Source organism: Manacus vitellinus, unplaced genomic scaffold (genome assembly GCF_001715985.3).
Source record: "Manacus vitellinus isolate BGI_N305 unplaced genomic scaffold, ASM171598v3 scaffold_7_pilon, whole genome shotgun sequence".
Classification (NCBI taxonomy): Eukaryota; Metazoa; Chordata; class Aves; order Passeriformes; family Pipridae; genus Manacus; species Manacus vitellinus.
The window spans coordinates 15090868-15112865 of NW_021940813.1; positions in this window are offsets into that span (position 1 = coordinate 15090868).

A 21998-nucleotide genomic window follows, 5' to 3' on the forward strand; every position below is an offset into this window, starting at 1 on the left:
ATGTTTCCATGGAAAACAGTTTGACCACACTATGCTTCCCCGAATGATAAGACCTTCTCATCGGTGTTATTTGGAAACTGATAGCCTTCAGGAACGCCACCCAAAGTAAAATATAAGTGCTTGTTCCCATGCATCTAAATGACATGAAAAGAAAGGTTAAAATTTATAAGACTTGAAATTAAACCTTTTGAGCAGAGTCTTTTGAATTAAGCTTAACTTTTCTGAAAACAAAATTGAAAATTGAAAAACTTAAGTAAAGCTTTCTACTGACCAGCTGTAGCACAACAGGTGACTCTAGAAGTTGTAAGTAATGCACCATGCATACAGGTTTTGTGTTGATGAAATAAAAGTTGATTTACTACCCCTTATAAATGTCATATGTCAACTGTTCATATGCATGAGCAAGCAAAGGCAAGATACATTTAATAAAAGCATAAATACATAGTTGGTGGCAATCAAATATGTAGCAAGATACTTGTAGAATTGAAATCATCTATTAAAGTCTATAAAACTGATTTTACATTATTTTTATCCTGCTTTTTCTTGTGTGGATACTTCTTAAGACAATAATTTCATTAGGTGATCAGGTGAATTAGTTTAGAATTATAAAAGTTCTGAAATACTAAAATGTCAGATAACTGATTAATATGAGTACATAAGGAAATATTACTGCTCTGACATAATGGTACCTACATTTGCCACCCACAGTGTTTTCCCTGAGCAACCAGTATCCAGTTTAGTTCTCCCCAAGCCAATGTGTAGACACATTCATCGTAATTATCACTTTACTAATTGTCACTTCATGGTTGTCTGTGTAAAGGATGGCATGATTACAGAATCATATTACAGATAATGTTATTTATTCGATAGTCTTTCCTAGATACCTGTAAGTAAATAACTCTTCCTGGGACTTCTTCTCTATGGATACATTCCATAAATATGGCTTCAGCAAGTACTTTTAATTTTCTATCTCCATGTATTTGTGGGTCATCTAACTCTAAGGTCTTGAAAATGCTGTACAAATGGGAGGATGGCTAGAAATAAAGTTTGATTTCAGGAAACCATTGAAGATCTTATTGTGAAAAAAAGAGGGTTTTAAAAAAACCCAAACAAAAAAACCAGAAAGCTTTTTTAATAATCTGACATTTTATTGACTATACTAACATTTAATTTTAGATTTTCTCTTGATCTTCAAAAACTGCTCTGTCCAATTAAAGTGGCACAGAACTGTATATGGTAGTTGTGGTGATTTGACCCTGGTTGAACACCATGGAAGGGCGTGAAGTTCATGAATGAAGCATCAAATGCCTTTCCTGTGCAGGGAGTAGGGCTGGAGCTCACAATTCTTTTGCTTTGGATGAAGTTAATGCCCATAGATGGACAAAGGGGTCCCAAACAACCTTCAGCAAACCACACAGTGCATCTACCATTTGTTGATTATATGGTCTAATAAGATTATTTGAAAACTCTGACCTCAGATCCTGAAGATTTGGGTTGTTTTTCCAATCTAGTTCTGTTTCCTAGGACATATCTTTGTCAGCTTTTCATGAACAATTTTTCTTCAACGTTCCAGTTATTTTGTGTTGCTATGGCACAGTTATATTATGCTGTTGTTGCTGTGTACAGGCGTTGCTACAGAGAGAGTGGCAGCATGCCTCTGCTCCCTGGGGGGAATACAGGTTTGTTTTTAGGTTCCTGGGCAGTTGGGATGTCTCCAGAACAAGAGAGATGCAGAGAGATGCAGGCAGTTTTTGGGAGTGCCTATCACCTACCTGCAGGGCTGCAATCTTTGTCCCACAGAGGAAGAACCACAGCAAACCTCGGGTTTGAAATAAAGTTGCGTTTGATCCATAGACCTCACATAGCTTTCTGTGACACTAGTCAGGACATGAAGTGAGGTAGCTGACTCAGTCCCTGAGCTGGCCAACTGGGAGCCAGCTCTGGGCTGGAAGTCACAGAATCACAAAAGGATTTGGGTAGGAAGGGACCTTAAAGATTATCTAGTTCCAACCTCCATGTTATGGGCAGGGACAACTTCCACTAAACCTGGTTGCTCAAAGCCCCATCCAATCTGGCCTTGCACACTTCCTGGGATGCAGCATGTTATCTCCACTAGTGCACTGCTTTGTCTGGACTAATAGAACCTGCTTCACAGCATGTTCCTTTGCTTGTGCTTAAGTTGATCGTGTTTTTGGGACTGGTGGATGTGTGGTATGTCAGGAGCATGAAGGCTGCGATAAGTGAGCTTGTGTCTGGTCCTGATTGCTTAAGCAGCTTCACAGCCCTCTCTCAGGAGTTTTCTGCTCCCAAAATGACCAAGAAAATTGGGCTATTTCATGTGAGGACTTCAGGTATTACAGCTGTAGGAGTTGTATGAAGGGGTAATGTATTGGGAAGCTAAAAATAGTCTGGAGACCTTTGCCCATAGTTGCAGGCACTGTGTTAATTCACGGCTACTTGAGGCAGAGCTGCACAGCTTCATCACTTGGCTACTGTTACCCTGCAGGTTTGAGGTGGCTACCTATGCTCAGGTACTCAACTTTTTTGTCTCAGTCTTCAATGGCAACATCTCTTCCCACACCTCTCGAGTGGATGGACTGCAAGACAAGGACTGGGGAAGCAGAGTGCTTCCCACTGTAACAAAGATCAGGTTCGTGACCACCTGAGGAACCTTATCATAGGTAAGTCTATGGGACCCAATAAGATGCATCCCAGAGTCCTGAGGGAATTGGTTGATATAGTTGTCAAGCCACTTCCCACGACAAAAATCATGGCAGGCAGTGAGGTCCCAGGTGACTGGGAAAAGGGAAACATTGTATCCATCTTTTAAAAAAGGTAGAAAGTAGGACCCTGGGAACTACTGAACTGTGAGTCTCACCTCTGTACTTGGGAAGATCATGAAACAGATCCTCCTAGAAGTTATGTTAAGGCATAGGGAGGAGAGAGAGGTGATTTGAGACAACCAGACTGGCAAGTCCTGCCTGACTAATCTAGTGGCCTTCTATAATGGAGAACATCAGTGGACAAAGGAAGGGCTACAGATGTCATTTATCTGACTTCTGTAAAGCCTTTGACATGGTCCCCCACAACATCCATCTCTCTAAATTGGAGAGAGAAGGATTTGATTTGCAGCCTGTTCAGTGGATAAGGAATATGTTGGATCATGGCATCCAGAGGGTAGTGGTCAATGGCTCAGAGTCCCAGTGGACGTCAGTGACAAGCAGTGTCCCTCAGGCGTCCATATCAGTATAAGTGCTGTTTAATATCTTCATTAAGGACATAGACAAAGGGATAAAGTTCACCCTCAACAAATTTGCAGATCATACCAAGCTGAGTGGTGCGTTTGACACATCTGAAGGAAAAATGCCATCCAGAGGGACCTGGACAAGCTCTAGAACTGGGCCCATGGGAATCTCATGAGCTTGAACAAGACTGAGTACAAGGTGCTGCACCTGGCTCAGAGCAACCCCAGATTTCAATACAGGCAGGGCATGAACAGACCGAGAGCAGCCCTCCTGAGAAGGACTTGGGGGTGCTGATGGATGAGAGGCTGGACATGAGCTGGTCATATGCACTTGTAGCCCAGAGACCCAACTGTATCCTGGACTATATCACAAGCAGTGATTCTCCCCCTCTACTCTGCTCTCGTAAGACCCCACCTGGAGTACTGCATTCAGTTCTAGGGTCCCCAGCACAGGAAGGACATGGACCTGTTGCTACTGTTGAAGACAGTCCAGAGGGCTACTAAGATGATGAGAGGGATGGACAATCCCTCCTACAAGGGAAGTCTGAGACAGTTGGGTTTGTTCAGCTTGGAGAAAAGAAGGCTCCAGAGTGACTTTATTGCAGCCTTTCAGTTCCTGAAGTAGTCCTACAAGAAAGCCAGAGAGGGACTTTTCACAAGGGTGTGTAGTGACAGGACAAGGGGGAATGGCTTTAAAGAGGGAGTAGGTTTAGATTAGATATTAGGATATTATGTGAGGGTAGCGAAGCACTAGAATAGGTTGCCCAGAGAAGTTATGGATACCCCATCTCTGGAAGTGTTTAAGGTCAGGCTGGATGGTGCTCTGAGCAACCTGGTCTGGTGGAAGGTATCCCTGCTCACAGCAGGGACACCTAGAGGATATATAAGGTCTCTTCCAACCAAAACCAGTGTATGATTCTGTAATTGTACCTGCTCCTAGACAGAGACATATACACAACAGGTATGGAGGAGCTGCAGAGGAGAAAGTCATAGAAATTGGATCTTCTTTGTCATCCTCTGTGTAACAGGCCGCTGTAACGTTCCCGTTTCCACTGCTTTGAGCCTCAGAGCACTTTTGGCCAGAGTGTATCTTTTGCAGTTTGAAGATCAGAGGGAGAATCCATCATTCTCCTTTTTCATTTATTCCACTGGCTGATCTCCTTCACTATTAAAAAATGTGTTCCCTATCAGAATAATGCCTGCCTTAAAAAATAGAAAAGGTATTAGTTGGAGACAGTTAAACATGACCTAAGTAAAACTCAAGAGTGATTGAGCTGTCCCCATTCCAAGGTCTCGTTATTGCCCACAGCATATCAAGTGTTATTTCTTCTGGTAGTGTCTGTCCCTGAAACAAAAGGACCTCAATTTAAAGAATCACTTAGTTACTCACACAAACAATGCTGAGATATTAAAAAATACATGAGAACTGAAGGCTCCATCTGTCTTGTAAGAGTAAGTTCCACATAACCACATATTACTGCATAGGCTTCCTGGTGGGAAAACCCTTACTCAGGAAGGATCACTTGTCATTGCTAGAGAGAGGAAAGAGACAGTCTGTCCCGGTCTGGCTGGTTTGCTGGGTAGAACAGCTTTGTTGTAGTAGGGTTCACAGATATCACAATTTGTGAAGGACTCAAAATTATTTCATTGCACTGCTGACCTTTTGGCAGAGCACTGCACCATGTACAAGACTCAATCCTTTCAGCTGTTTGAAGCATAGGTAATGCTGTTGAGAGGGCTGTCATTAACCTGCCCTTTTGCATGCGTGTTTTTCCCTTCACCCCCTTCTATAGCCATTGCATAACCTCTTTGGAGCAGGCAGTATTCCCCACTGTGTTTGTTCAGTACCCAGTGGAATGAGGCCTGCCCATGTTATGCAAATAGTTGCACGTATTAAATACCAATGTTTGCTCCTGTCATGCCATTGCTCACCAAGAAAGTGAACTATCACTGTTTTGAAATTGCAATACATTAGACAGACTAAACAGTTAAGCTCATGGAAACCAGACATTTCACTCCAGCACTTCCTCTTCCTTTTGTTTTTAAACTTGCTTTCCTGTCACATGTTATCCTGTTCCACACTTCATCCCCTACTGTCAGCTGCCGACCTAGAGCCCCTTGTACATGGAAGCACAGAGGCTTGCCTTCAGGAGCAGTACTGATCTCCACAGCAAGGTTTGGTGATGCTGAGGCATTTCAGTGTCACTCATGCTCTCTTCCTGGAAAGGAAGGCAGTTTACAGACTCAACACCTTTGGCTTGGAACCCCAAAATCTCACCCCTCACTTCCCACCATCATTGCCTGGCAAAGTTCCTCCTCAGGGTCAGGAATCATGCAATCATAGATTTGTTAAGGTTGGAAAATACCTCTAAGATCAAGTCCAGCTCTTAACATAGCACTTCTAAGTCCACTTCTAAATCATGTCCTCAAGTGCCACATATGCACATTTTTTTGAACACTTATAGGGGTGGTGATTCCACTGCTTCCCTGTGCAGCCTGTTCCAATGCCTAACCACCCTTACAGTGAAGAAATTTTTCTTAATACCTAAACTAAACATTCACTGGCACAACTTGAGGCCATTTCTTCTTGTCCTGTCATTTGTTACCTGGGAGAAGAGACTGATCCCAACTTGCTACAGCCTCCTTTCAGGTAGCTGTGGAGAGCAGTAAGGTCTCCTCTCAGCCTCCTTTTCTCCAGGCTAAACAACCCCAGCTCCTGCAAACACTCCTCATAAGACTTGTTCTCCAGACCCTTCACCAGCTCTGTTGATGAAGGAAGGAGCTGGCTGTAGTGCTCCTCTGCTCGTGCAGCCACTGTGTTTGTGGACACGTATTTCTAGCCCATGTGCCTGCACACATCATGTTAGGAGAAACATCAGGAATACATCTGGCTGGCATTTACTGAACTGCAAACAGAGAGAGCAAATGGCTAGGAGCAGGCAGGCAGTCTCACTGGGCAGATATACTGTCATAGCAAAAGGGGAACATAGAGCAAGTTGGGACATGCAGGAGTGATAGGAAACATTGGTGGAGGCAGCAGTGAGACCAGAGCCCAAGCTGGCAGGATGGGTTTTTTGGAATGGGTTAGTAAGAGAGGACAGTTACTGGAGTAGAACTGCTGGACTTGCTGCTGTCCCAGGTGCAGACAGAGAATGGGCACTCGAGCAGGTGAGGAGAAACTGTAAGAACCATTTTGAAAAGGAAATGAGGACTGAAGAAAAGCAAGCTCCCTGTTTGGGAAGTAAAGTAATAACGCACTGAGGTAGCTGAAACATTAAATGGCTTTTGCCATTAGTTTCCTGTTCATTACTTGCTGATTGAAAACAAATGGATTTTATGGGAAATGGAGGGGATTGTCTTGAAAGTTCTGGAAATCAAAGGACATAGAAAGAGGGAAAGGGGAAAAGGGAAAGGTTCACAGCAGTGGCTTCCCTGAAAATGTCAGATGCAGGGATGTGCCAGTCTCCTCTCATGCAGGCTCCATTGCTGAGGGACAAATGAGTTGTGTGGGTGCAGAGGAATGGAGTGGAGGATCAGACCCCACTGTCTGGATACAGAAAAACACCCCAAACTGTGCTACAGTGGCATACTATCAGAGGGACATCAAGGACTTGCTGAGGGAAAGCGCTGCCTATATCCTACAGCTTCCTGACCCATACAATCAATTCCTTTGGCAAAATGAGGGTTGCCTTTTGTAGCAGGTCTGCTTGGAAAGCAGCCCAGGACAATTCATATAACAAAAAACCTTTGAGCCTGGTAATAGGCATTTACATATTGTTCAAGATCTTTCTTTATTCCTGTGACTGGATTCAGGGCATATTACAAATTTCAAGCTTCCCTTGAAATAGCAAGGGTGTATTTAATACAGTGTTTCCAACCAGATAAATCATACTGGGGAAAAAGGTCTGCCCATATTTGGCAACAGAGTTAATTCATTCCCCAAGCTTAACAGCAATCTGACTAATCAACTTGCATATTCTTGATTACAGGCTCTTACTTGCTTTTAAAGACAGACTTATCTCTGCAAATTCAGTGATTTTTCAAATCTCTGTACCTAGAAAGAAGAAAATAAGCGAGAAATGATTTATTCCTGTCTTTGTTTACTTACTAGATATCAGAAGTGAACAGTTATGTGTCCTTTCTTTCTTATCTTTCTTTTTCTCTTTCTTTTACTTTTTCTCTTTCTTTCTTTCGTTTTTTCTTTCTCTCTCTCTTTCTTTCTTTCTTCCTCTGTTTCTCTCTTTCTTTCTTTCTTTCTTTCTCTGTTTCTCTCTTTCTTGCAGCTTCTCCCCTTCTTTAGAGTAATTTACATTAAGACATAGATGTACCTGTCTATGTAAATATAGACAGATACCTTTCAGGACAATGGCTTAACAATGCTGATAAAGAGAAACAGCAAAATCAGAGCCATCCTATTACAGTTTTTCTATCAATTCTCTTTAACAATTTATATACAGGCACTTACTTGCCAGCTACCATAGCTGGGACTTGTTTTAATGCAATGAATACAATTTCTGTAGAGCAGAAATGCATGCTTTGCTTTACTCTTCTAGGATGAAAGGTGCTTGTTTAGGAAGATGAGGAGTTAGGGGAAGGAATAAATCAGACAAAAAGCTGAAGTTTCCAGGTAGCTCTCCCTTTATCTTTTCAAGCACGGAAATCAGCAAATATGATGCTATTTCCTTTAAGGAGAAAAGAGAGCTAATATTCACACGAAAACTATGTTTATGATTAGTCAATGTGACTTAAGGTTTCTGGAATGAAGCAAGTTTGATGCCAAATATGGAGAGTTCCTTTCTAAATTGCATCACAGTTGCTCATAGAGGTTATTTGCAGTTCGAATAAAAGGCTTGGGGGTTAACTTCAGAGTGCCTTAAATGATGATGGCTGAGCTCTGTTACTTTCAGGTTGGGAAGTCTGAACTTTTCCTCTCTTTCAGCTGAAGTCTGGTAGCCAAAGAAGGAAGATGTGCAGTGCTTCTTCTGAACCAAGAGATGCATAGATTCTGTTGCTGTTTCTGATGTATGGAGCAGTGTGGGTGACACATGGGATGCATTCACTCACTCTGCGTGGTTATCTGGTTTCTCTTGGGATCCTGCTTCCTGATAATTATACAAATGAAGAAGTGCCATCTGAAGAAAATAACAGAAGGGTTCAATGGTACTGGTGAAGAAGTATCTCTTGAAAACATAATTCAGAGAAGAGTAAAATTCAATGTGCTGATGCAATATGAATGAACGTGTCAATTGCCTTCATGTTCTTACATGCATTTCAAAGCAGGCCTTGGCAATATTTTTCTGTATAAGAGTTTGTTCTTCTACTTTCCTGACATCAGAGATGCACCTTGATAAAATTAGGTCTTGCAGAAGCAGGGAAACAATTCCCGGGGGGCAAAGGATAAGGCACCTGCCTAGGGGAACACTACCAGGCAAAGAATTGGTTTCTGCTTGAGTGTAGAGACAGAGTGACTTTTCCTACAAGGCAGAAAATTCTGGTTTAAATCAAATTCAATTTTAATGGTTTAGGACATGTGAGGATAGGGCAGGGATGCAGAAGAAGGGGCTCCTCAGGATTTTGTTTTCTTTTCCTTCTTTCCCACAGTTTTCCTTAGAATTCAAACAACCCTGTGCAGCTGGAAGCTTTCATTACCTGTATTTGTATGGCTTTATGAAGATGCACAGAACACTGTGTACAGGGAAAGCTGTGCCAAACAAATAGCATGTCTCCATCTTTGAGAGGAAAGATGAATGTCGAGACATACAAACCTAGAGAGCCTGACGAGCTTGTGATTCAAAAGCAAGAGCAGTAATATTTCGGCAACATTTTATGGGAAAAGTCTGGCATCCATCTGCACCCTGTTCTGTCATCCCTGTGCTTATGTAACTTGTACAGACCTGAATGGGTGTTTTATGGGTGTAATTGAAGAACACTGGAATTCTTTCTATTGACTTTAACAGGCTCTAAATCAGGCACCATTATAGCCAGGATTTGCCAAAGTGATTAGTGACTTTGAATTACCCTTAACATTTGGGAAATCTCTTTGTGTCAGGGCTCATGGTAGACACAGTTAAGTTTGAAATATATGTGCATAAAGTGTGCCTATCAGTGTTACAAAGCCAACTTATATGCACCCTTTACGAAGAAAACTTTGTTGTAGTACGAAATAAATTCAAACTACATATGGAGGACAAAAAAAACCCTGGACTTGTCAACAGAGAGCAGAATGGGTCAATCAGGAAACAGGATATTTTGACAACCTTTTCTGTTATCTCTGTATTTGGCTGCATTTAGCAAGCCAAGAAGACCCATAGAATCTCTGTTTTACCCCAGATTTTCTTCTGGATGCAGCATTTTTCTGTATTCTCCACTTAAGCTGCAGCCCTAGAATTTAGGCCCGTGTTTCCTGCGCCTCTGTGTAGCACTGTATGGAGACAGGGAACCCAGCCCTGGTTATACATTTAGATCTTGTGTAACCCAGTGATAGGTTTGACCCCTACCTTGTAAGAAATGTGTCAACCAAAAACTTGTTTCAATGCCACTTGTAACAACCATCTAAACTACTACATCTGGAGGTGAACTGTTTCTTCGGGGTTTTTTTGTTTGGTTTTGGTTTTTTTTAATTAACATCCAGCTCACTTTGGGTTAGATTTGATCTGCCAAGATCCCTCTTTGGCCTGTTCTGCTGACAGCTGCTTTACATTCTTTGACAGTGGTTTTACAAAAGTGGCCATGAGCAGGACATAGGTCAGATGAAGTGTGGTCAGTCCTGCTACCTGCTTTCTATGGTTGCTCCCTGGTCTGCAGCCTTGGCCCAGGAGCAGGATGTGATCCCATGGTCGTTATGCAGGTATCCTCCATCTTACTTGGTGACACATCTTTCACATGGTAGAAGTGCCTCTGTGCCTTGGTGAGAGGTTTAGCAGAAGCTACCTACCATGCTAGCACAGCCACCCATGTCCTGTGACAGGCGTTATCTGTCTGCCGGTACAGGAGAGGTGTACAGTGAGTCAAAAAATACAGACTGTATGACTTGCCCAAGAAGCTGCTACTTTCACATCAAACATTAAGCTTTGACAGCAAAATAGAGTGTGGTGATGTCCCATCCACTATGTATTTTAAATAACTAAAGGTTTGACTAGGTGTGGGATGTATAAGCTAAACTCAGTTCAGTTCCCTCACTTTACCTCTGTGACCACATCCTCTGCAGTTTAGTCTCTGCAGTGAGCTTGCTTTATCAGCAGGAGTGAAAAGGAGTAGTTCCATCCTGAATAACCTGGATTTTGGAAAATGGAGAGTGGAAAAATGGAGTAGGAATTCCCTCAGGCTAAAGAGCAAACTGGATATGAGAAAAGGCTGCCATGGACATCTCAGGTGCAGACCACAGTGAATCTGCAGCTTATGTGCATCAGATCGTAGGCATCCATTACAGTCCTCTGGCAGTCTTTCTTGAAAGGCTGGGCTTACACTGCAGTTGCCCAGGAACTTGGGGCAGATGTAGCTGAATGCTCACCAAGAATAAAGAAATGCAAAATAAAATCAGAAATCCCTCAAGATATGCCACGGTGAGGAGAAAGGGAAACGTCTGGGAAAAGCAGGCAGAAGTTGTTTCTGAACACAGGGAGAACACGTGAAGTTGTTACAAAAGGAAGTGGTTTAGTTGCTGTATAAGTGTTTTAAATAAATGAAACATTTGAATTCCATGAGGATCCTGCTGCTAAGCATCAGACATGTCCAAGGTAAACCTGCCTGACCTGGTTTTCTCAAGGGAGGAAAGAGGAGGAATACTTTAACTCTCAAACGGGCTTAGGGATCACGTATGTGCCCTGTTGCTCAGTCTGATCAGGACTAGGATACTTCTGGACAGAGAAGGGGCTACAACTTGAAGCACTTGTAGAATTTCAGAATGATAGGGAAAGGTATCTGTGAAATTTAACAGCCTCTATGCTAGAAAGTAGCTGGGAAAGAGTTTCTGGACTTTGTTTTACAGATGTAAACATTTAAAAGAAAGACATGGTGTAGTGTATGCATGCTTTCACTATCCCATGAAGGATACTGTAGGTAAAATTTAGCATCAAAAGCAGAAAACAAACTGCAGATCTTACTTGAGGACCTTATGCCATAGAGGTTAAAACAACCATCAGACCTACTACACACCACTACTGTGTAGTGGTGTCTTAGTGAATGTGATTGCCCCCAACTCTAGCAAAGCTGAACATTTCATGTTTCTATTAGTAGTGCTGGCTTCATTTACTAATGGGTCCCAGTGGCGCTTCTCTCAGTTTCAGAGATTCTGTGATCAAGACTAGAAAAAATGGATGCATAAGTGCTGTTCTCCTGCTGGGAGAGGTAGGTGATGTTTCACACAGATACTCACTCTCATTTCCCTTACAGTGGCAGTTCAGGGTATGTTTAACTCTCAGCCTCTGAAAACTAGTATTTTTTTTTTTTACAGGATGTGGTACTGCCTTTCTGTGTCATCATAGAAAATAACAGAGAAGCTTGCAGTGACACAAGTTTTAAGCAATCCAGTCCCAGCCTTAGTGGTTGCTTTCTGCTTGGGATGGGTGCCAGGGGTGCTGTAATCTCATCAAGAGACAGCCCTCTCCTTCAACTCTGGAGTACAGCACTTCTAGGAAGCAGTGCCAGCTCCTCCCTGCCTTTTTCTAGGGTGCCTGCTGTCAGCTGAAGGGAGATACTGAAATGGTGTGTGCCAGTACAGTCTCCTTGCATTTCTCTGAAGCACCTGCCTGAAGTACTGACAAGCACAAACCTCAAAGCTACCGTAGCAGCATCCCCAGTGGGACTTCATATGAGGGCAGGCAAGGTGATTCTTATCTACAAGTAAATTTATGTCAGTGCAACTTCCCTGACGTCAGCTTGGGGTACGAGCTTACACAGGTGAACATCAGAGCTGGCTGCAGTGCAGGTCCCCACACAGGCAAACAAGTGTGCAGGTCCCTGTGCAGGCCACGTCTCAGTTGTCCCCAGCCCACACTACCTCTGTGCTACCATAGTTGCTCCTCTGTGGTAGCATGTTTAGAGGCTGCTCCTGCACACCTACACACAGGGCAGGCGGGGTGGCCACCACAGTGCTGGCACACACTGACTCATGCCTGCTTCTCCCTCACATGCCTGAGGTGCCTCTTGTTTCCAAGGGGAACAAGCTCAAGGGAAGCCATTATGAGAGGATGCAGCAGGGGATGCAATCCACCACAGGGGAAAGACTACTATGTTGCAATGCCATTCTCTTTTCCTCCCGATCCCCCCCTTTTTTTTTCTTCTTTATCTTTTAAATCCACACTGGGTTTTTAGTGTGAGCAATGCTTTTCTCCAGATGCTAGCAACTAGCTACCAGCTTTTGCTCTTACCTGAAGCACAGCCATGTTCATAATTTTACTGAGGCTGCACAAAGAGATACCTTTATCTTGCGAAGTTTTATTTTTTTAGGATGTGGGGCAACGTTTTGTATTAAAACCTCCCACAGATGTGTGCATTTCAGCTTCTGGTGGCATGGGCATTTTTGTCAAATTACTTTAATTATTCTGAGAAGTTATAAACCGATTGAAATTGAGTTAATTGTAGAGCTTTCACTGTAGTTGTGCTAGAAATCAATTGCTGTAAAGAACTGGGCTCACACTGTGTGCAACCTTTATCTCCAACCATAAGAAACAGGAAACCTATGTGGGTTTTCTTGCAACAACCTGACATTTATAGTTGCTTTCAGAGCAACAGCTATGGAGATTATGCAGCAGTGCAGCACAGCTCTCAAAGGGAAAAATTTATCAGAGAGGCTCCTGCCCAGCTTTGGTATGCATTTGAAAGAGAGTCACTTCAATTTGCGAATGGTTCTTTGTTTATCTGCTTTTCTTCCCAGTGTTTTGTCTGTTTTCATCTCCACTGGGGTGCTGGGCAAACTGGGATCAACCTTTCAGACTCGAAATCCAGAGTCAGCTCCAGGGAGCAGCAGGAAACCTCTTTAGGTGCGCCAGGGACCCGTGTTTCCCAGTCCACACATTCATGACTTGGCAGTTCTTTCCTCACTGTTTCCAGCAGGATCCTAAGGAAACAAAATCTACCTTTCCTCCTGCCCTGCGTAGGGCAAAGAAAGGACTAAGGAGTATGAATACTCCCTCTTGCCTCTCACCCTTCACTGCCAACCAATAGTCTGTATCATAATTGCCATAATCCCTCTAAGATGGGGCAGCACTAGCTAGGCATGGACAGTTTCAAAAGAGCCTTTCTTAATGCATTACATTCTAACTGTTGTGCTTGGCTGCTTGCTTGAGGGTTAAAAATGAGTCTTGAGAGTAGAGATTACAGTGGCCATGAGAAGATGATTTAGGGAGTCTACTTTCCTCTTTCTTTTCCTTTTTTTTTTTTTTTTAAGATGTGGAAATGGTATTTATCAGGGGAAGAAAATAATGAAACAAGTTGGAACAGCACATAACAGTTTTTTCATGTTGTTATGTATACTTTCAGCAAAGATATGTGTTCAGCGTTACTAAATTTTACTTGAAAAGCAGTTGGGGTTCTTGTTGGAAAACAATTTGGGCTTTGGGGTTTTCTGACAAGCATAATAAAACTATGAAAAGCTGAGGTTCCTTCTGAAAAATACCATTTTAAAGAAATGTTTTTTCAATTAATATTTGAAACTCTTTTCCTGTTAGATGATTTTTTCTTACAGTGCCTAGTCCTATCACTGGGGACAGATTTTCAAATAGGCTCATCTTCCATTGCCACACTAGATGCAAGTGTCCATGAACGTAATTAGGTAAGAGCACTGGGGATTTGGCATGTTTTGAGGTCTGGTTACAGTCTCTTCACTTAAAAGTGCAGAACACCTGAGAAAGTAGTTTTATGTCTAAACGTCAGCTCCTCCAGCTTCTGAACTGCAAACCAAGGAGCTAAACAGCCAATAAGCTGTATGCACAGAGTCACTTGTCTGCCACTTGGAGTCACTTGTCTGCCACTTGGTTGCATTTTCCGTAGAATCACTAAATGGGTACTTACCACCCAAAACCAACCTCCATCAGCCTTCAGATATTGCAAAGACATCTTTGCTTCTACCATGACAGATACTGAAACTGAAGTTGAAATATGAAGAACCCAAAAGTGAAATAATGAAAGAGAATTTTTTTTTGTCTTAATTTGTACTGCTTTTGATTTTGTCTTAGAAGTCCTGCAGGAAAAAAAAGGCCTAATACAAGAAGACCTCCAGGTCTGTAGCTGATGCTAAGTTCAGATCAGGTCCGGTTTTCCAGATGAAACAGTTCAATTATCTAAATGTTTAATTGTTCAAATGGTGTAAAAATGTGTGCAGGCAGAAGGGCCAGCAAGTGCCCCAAATGTATTTATGTACTGAAGAAAGGCAGGTCGGAGTGGGAGGAACTGCAGAGGGGTAGCCAACCACTCTGGAAGGCTGTGCTAACTGAGCCCCTGCCACAGCTCAGGGCAGAGGTGAAGGGTAGTGAAGTGCTTCTCCTGTTTCAAGTCTGCACAGGAAGCACATGATGCTCTTTTCTAATTTCTAAACGCCTTGTGCAAGCTCTCTGCAGAACAGCCTGTGGCATACCACTGAGAGGGACTTCCTGCCTGCTTGCAAGGATTATTTGGACACCAAAACTCCTTCTGTAGTCTTCACTTTTTTCCCATCTTTAGTTTTTGCCACACTGAAGCCAAACCACAGAGCCTACACCATGGAGGCAGTCAAGTAGCTTTTTGTTAGATACATAACACAATTTCAAATACATTCACAGGAGGTAAGCTCTAAAAGCATAATTATTAGCAACTGGAGGCAAAAAAAAAGTAAAAAGGATAGAAATAAGGGAAAAAGCATGGAAAAGCTGAGGAGCTGATAAATGGTTGTCAGTGTAAGCAAACTCAAAGTAACCATTGGAATAGAAAGCCATAAGACATTCTTTAAAACCTGGACAAGGTAGAGATACCAGAATACTGGGTGGCATGCATAATGGCTGTTGTCTTCCCTGTGGGGCTACATGGAAACTGCAGTGCCTGGCAGCACTTCCCAGGGAGGTTGTTGCATCACAGCTGCCCGTTGGAATGCACAGCCTTCTCTCTTTTTTCTGCTAGCATCCAGGGGAAGACTGGGCAGCTGGGAATGGCACTGCTCTTCAGCAAGTGCCCTGATCTGTCTGCTCAAGTAGTCAGGTATGTGAGGGACAGCGCTGAGTGCAAGTTCAGATACAGCCTGGGAGAACACCAGCTTCCCTCGTCAGCCCCCTTTTCCCAGCCAGTCTGGATCATATCATCCTTTGCTAAAGCTGAAGGAATATCAGAGCAGCTAAGCTTTAGAAGTTTTGGATGCATTGTTTCATCCAAGGAATAAACTGGTTCCTAATTCAGCCAAGTGGGAACTAAAACTGCAAGCACGCTTTATGTTACTTGCTATATCAGGGTCTTCCTCAGGCTGCTGTTTGCAAAACCCTTGAACATGCTGCCAGGCTTTTTGTTTTTGGTTGGAAAGAAGAAAGTAAAATGGCTTTTCAGTCATCAGTCTTTTGACTAGCAGTGGGCAACAGGATCCACGAGTGGCAATTGCAATATTTTCCCATGCTTTCTCAGTCTCGTCCTTTGTGTTCTCTAAAATATGTGGAGACTGTTGAATTTTATGTGTAGATGTTTGGACTGCCAACTTGGTTTACATTATGAATAATAACTCATCAACATTTCACCAGAAAAGAAATTGTAATTAAAACAAACTCTAAAAATTATTTACATATTTTGCAATACCACAGGAATGTGGTGGTTTATTATGTCAATTCTGTCAGGATAGGATTATTCCTGTACATGTCAAATCCCAGGTTCCTGCACAACCATGGCAAATTAACTGCAAGAACAAAACCAAATGTGCCTGCTACTTAAAACTGAGCTAATTTTATAGAAGAAACCACATTTTACTGTTTCCCTGTGTGTACTTTTATTTATACCTAACCAGGTCTTCTTCTCTCTCAGGAACTATTTCAAAAGTAGTAAAACTATAACAACCCCAAAAAGAGAAATGAAAAATGATGTTGTGACTGGCCTTGGTTCCCTGTGTGGTCTGATGGCCCCCTCCAAAACCCACCCAAAGGAGTCAGCGGCCCTCAACAGGGAGAAGGGGACCAGTGTGCTTCCATCTGTGCGGTGTTTGGATGCTTTGGAAAACTATATCCAGTGAGATTGCGTGACCCAACCTGAGGCAATATGTTAGACAGCTTTTTGATTTGTTTTATATTTCTAAAGGCAGGAAAACCCGTCAGCCTAAAACCTTTTTAGAAATTACCTCTAACTCACAGAGGTGCTTTTAAAATGACCACTTTGCCTTGGTTACCCCAAATGGATCAAAGAGCTAGAGCAGATGTTATAGAACTACAACAGATGATTGACATGTTCATAAAGCTGAATTTATTTGAGCTACTGATAGAGGGTTTAGTCTAAATGAGATTTGTTTTAAGTTGTGCTTCATAGAAGCCAAATATTTTATTTGAACTAAAAGGAAATGCTAAATTCTGTTTTCAGTATTCAAACTCCTTTATTATTATTCCAGATGTTGTTTTGAAAAGCCCTGAGAATAACATTCTTTTCCTTTTTCTTAATGTATATTTTCTACCTGAAGAAATCATGAGATCTGTTAAATTCTAGGAATAGTTTCTCTCTTCCTATAAACCATAAGTTTGATGATTAACACATCTTTCAACAAAACATCTGAATGTTACCTGATTTACAGAAAATGTCATCAAGCAGCAAAGTTTTTGTCTGTAAAACTCTTACTTCTTGGTTTAATCAAAAAGGCCTCTGGAAAAATGAGAACTCTGGGCATTATACAAGACAAAAGCCTTGCAGGCTGGCTATGGTGCTATGATAGGTACTCAGTTATCCTGTTATTAAATGCAGTATAATGGAGCTGTAGATAAAAATTGTTCCATGGAGGACAAAGCAAGAGTGTTGAGTGGTGGATTTATGATTCAGAAAACTTTCCATAGCATCAACCAAAATCAACAGGAAAAGGAAAATATAAAGAGATGGAACATCAACCAAATATAGCACCAAGAGCACGCAGCAACTGTTCAGTGCTGAGGAGAAAAAAACCATGTAAAATCCCTTGGAAAGTTGATGTGTGTTGGCCTTTTCTGTGCTCGAGTGCATAGAGGTCAGTGCTTAGCAGGAGCTTGAGTGGAGATCACACGTGGTAGATGGTAGCACAAGTGTCCTGCTGCTGCAGGGAGAGTAGAGAGGGCACAAGCCTCTGCAGCAGCCGGGCAGGTGTCACGGGCTCGCCCCATCCCCTGCCAGACTCAGTGGGTGATAATCCTGCTGCTGTGCTCAGCACACAGGCCAGGCACCCAGGGCTGGATCCACCTCTCCTTTGTTCAGCGCTAAGCTGAGATCCGGATTCCCCTCTGCAAGGACTATCCTTCTCTGTCATTTCTACAGGGGGCCCTGGTGATTCCTTTCCTAATTGCAGCACTTCAAATACAATTTTGCTCAGATGGCTCTGGACCCAAACATTAAATTAATAAGATCTCATAACTCAGCATCTCTATTACATCTCCCATTTCTGTGCATAGTTTGTTTCAGCTGCAAGTTCTTTATAGCAGCATCTGTCTTTCATTACATGATTGCATGGTATCTGGGACTGTGGAGCAGTTAGGCTTAAAAATACGAATGAGAAAAGTATTTAATTTATTTAACTTACATTTAACTTCGTTGTGCTGAATGATGGTAGGAAAATATGACCTTCAAATAAATAGTCTGCTATTTATTCATGCTGATTTTTATTCTTGTCTGGTGTGCTGTGGTAGTTCCTCTTTGGAGCAAAAGCCAACACTGCCATATGAAAATACCAATTGCTGTGTTCCTGTGCTGTGCAGTCTCTCCAAAAGCCTTGTAAGCATCTTTCCTTTTGTCTGGGAGGGCATTTCATGTATTTATGTGTGAATTGTTCCTAAAACAAAGATGCATTCTCACTCTCAGGCTGTGAACCTGGCACATATTTTCTTCAGAAAATATCAGGCTATCTGAAAAAAAGCTGCTTCAACATTGCCTTGCTAGTGTGTTTAGCTCTGTAGGAAAATGAACAATGGATTTGTTACTAAAAGTGCCATAAATTATATTTGATTTTGCTTACTGCCTGGAGAGTAATTAAAAAACCATTTAAATGGATAATAAATTACATGGAAAACATAAATTGAATCTTCATGCAAGAAGATGGTTCAATAATATAATCGCACATAAAGTTCATGGTGGAGAGATCTGCTTTTTTTCTTTATGAGACTTCTGAGGTAAATTGCCCCCCAAACTCTAATCAACTGCATATACATACACCTTGCCATAAAAAAAATATCTCCATTTAATGGTCTGTCAGATATGGCTATTCTTGTGTCTGGATACTCTGCTTATGTAAATGTCTTTCTGATGCTGCTGCTTAAAAGAATGAACACAGATGAAGTCAAGATCAGCTCTGGAGGTAGCTATGTAAATGATGCCAGAGATTGTGCCTTTTCTTTTGGGTAGGAGGCACATTTCTTATCATCATTAGTTTTTCAGCCCTCTACTCAGCTACACAAAAACAGTGATGGTTATTCACAGCAGGACCATCAGGTCCCTCCCACACACAACAGGCTGAGGCAGGTAATACCAACTTCTGCAGATAACACAGAAAACAACACTGTCCCTAATAAGCCTGTTTGCCTCACTAAATTGTTTGGCTAATAGGAAAAAAATGGCATGAGCAGAACAAGCAGAAATTGGGATCAGAGCATCTGTTGCCTGGAGGTTAGCATAGCACTGGGCTGAAGGCACTGGGCTCAATATCAGCTAATTGGGAGATTTTGCAGTGAATCAGAAATTTGTGGTTCATTCCTATCCTAGACATGCCTGCAGGGAAGGCAGAAGTGTGGGATGAATGGAGGATTTGCACTTGGACCAGCCAAGTCCTTTTGCTTTTCCTTCATTTCCTTGTGTGGCGGCGAATCTGACGGTCATTTGCATCTGTTGGTAAAAAGTTCCATCAGGACTGTGCAAGGCACCAGTGGTGTGCTCCACACCTGCGAGAAGTTCATCCTTAACCAGAGAGCTGGAAGAGATGCTCATAAATGTCTGAAAGCTGGAGAGCTGACATGGTGGACTGGAGGGACTGGCACAGTTACTGGCAGGAGACCCAGCTGACACCTAGGGCTGCATGAAAACACTGAGACCCCATTTGCTGATAAAGTTCTGCAAGCATTTGCTGACACCCACAGATTATGTGTTTTGTGGGGTCAAGGACAGTGATGTCACCCCTAAAGTGTTCTGCCTGGGACCAGTGGATTACATTGCATCAGAAGATGCCTGTGTTATCAGTGTAAAACCAATTCAAATTCTTCCTCCTTTTGAGCTGGATGTTGGTCCATGATAATGTCATTCCTGTGACAGTGACACTGAAGAAAAAACCACAGATGGTAGGGTGTAAACAAGTGAAACTCAGGACAGTGTCACCCTCTATCCTCACTAAGGCGTTGTGCAAGCTCTGCATTACTGAGGCAACAACAATATATGGGGGACAAGGAAGCAACAGTTGCTGTATTTGAAATATATCAGACTGTTCATCTTTCTTAGGAGAATTAATTTGAAAACATGAGTTCAAAACAGAATAAGAAAGGTTTGAAGTGTTTGAGCTTAAAGACTGCAGTATAGCAAAGTATACCCCTAACAGAGGTGCTGAGAGAAGCTGAGCAGTCTCATTGGCTCACAATCTGCAGCATGAGAGCTAGGGATGGCCACTCCAGAAAGAAAACCAGATCCTCTCACTAAATAGACCCCAAAGAATAGAAGAAGTAAAAAAGCAAACATTTTGCACCAGTCAAAACAAGAGACATTTCTGCAGAGATGATGGGTGCTAAATACATCCCTTGAGGGATCAGTAGGGTTCTGGCAGAGGCCCTTGGATAAACATTGCATGGTGGTGTGGCCGTGTAGCTTTGCCCTGGGAACCCTTTTGGGTTTCTTTCATAATCAAAGATTTTTCATGAGAAAATAAGAGCTTGGAGGGAGCTATGCTCTATATCAGAGCACACCCCTGGATCCCCAACATCTTTGGAAACAGCAGCAGTGGCAACTTGTGCATCACAGCTCTAGCAAAGCCTAGGTATTGAACAGGAAGGCCAGAGAGGGCAACCTCAGCCTTAGTCCTTCCTTCACAAAATGTTTGATCTTTGTTCATGAGAAGGCACTGCTAAATGAACCTGACCATAAATTATTTCTTACCTCTGGTGAACAGAGGTGATTTTCAGTTCAAAAATACAAATTTCTAATGAAAAAGAAGGCTACTGGGGAAATGTGCTTCCAGCACACTCTCTGGAGATTTTGATGAAAGTGCTAGGGAGTAAAATGCAGAGTTGGAGATTCTTATGAAGTGCTGTGAATTAAAAAAAAAAAAATTTAAAAAGCCACAAACAAGCAAAATCCTGCCATGTTCACAAGCAAAACATGGATTGTTATTACCAGGGCAGAAAAATGATGCTGTATAAAATAATAGAGATTGTTAACACAGGGTGGTTGACACAGCATGTTCCTTAGCTTTTTTCACAAGTGAAGGGCATGCTCTTGGTGGTCTGCTACTAGACACCCAGCTGGGTAATTTTCAGACACTAACAAAAATATGCAATAAAAGTATGCATGGTTTAGGGATGGAAATACTTAAGAGAAGAATAGGGGGTGTTTTCTATTAGCTTCCCAGGAACAATGATGTCAAAGAAGTTCATCTGGCAAAAATGCAAGAGAGTCAAGTAAGGGAACTGATTTTGATATCATTGGGAAGAATTTTTATTTTCTTAGGTAAAAGTAGGCAGTAAGGAACAGTAGGTGGGTTTAACATGTATAGAAGAAAAGCCATTAATCCCCAAGATAGAGTTGCTAACTTTTCTAGTAGTCAAGATACCTCTGAGATGCTTGACTTCACAGTTTGGTTAGCAAGAATTTAATATGTGACATAATATTACTATGGATATATCAACACTCATCCTATGTTCCTCTGTGACTGTTAAGTGAAGAAGGCATCAAAATAATATGTCATGTAAAAATAGCATGAATTCTGTCTCCAGTCTATGTTTATCACTGTTACTGAACAAAGCTTCACTAGTAATCTTTGGTTCCCACAGAAAAAGACACAGTTATGGTACTTTTTTTCTAAATGGTATTTTTGCACAATGTCCCCACTAGCAAAACACTGCAGTATAAGCAGTATTGCTAATACAGCACCCATGTCATTATATGTGTTGTCCACACTTGATGAGCTTTGAAAACATACAGTATCAAGGTATCCCCAGCCACAGTGGTGCACTGGATTTGATCCAAATGCTCAAAAAGCCTGACTGAGCTCTGGGACTCTGAAATGGGTGAATGAGTTTGCCAGCTCTAGGTAAAACCCAAAAAGATGCAGTGATGGCTCTCCTCCGGGTAGGTGACAGCAAGAGCAGTTCTGAAGTGTAGAGCACCTTCACTGTGTGGAATTGCCAGGTCATGTCCCAGGAGCTTGTGGCTGGAGAGTAGACTTGCCCTGCATGGAGGGAGACCCCTGGAAGCACAAGGGAAGCAAAAGAAAGAAACACTGTATGTGAGTACAGGAAGGAAAGAAAGCTCAAAACCTTGCATGGCTCCAAAAGAGAGCCTATTGTTAATATAATTAACATATGGGACAAAAAGGAGGAGCTGGAGTTCTATACCCAGTCAAGAAGGTATGATATCAAAGGAATAACTGAGAAATGGTGACACAACT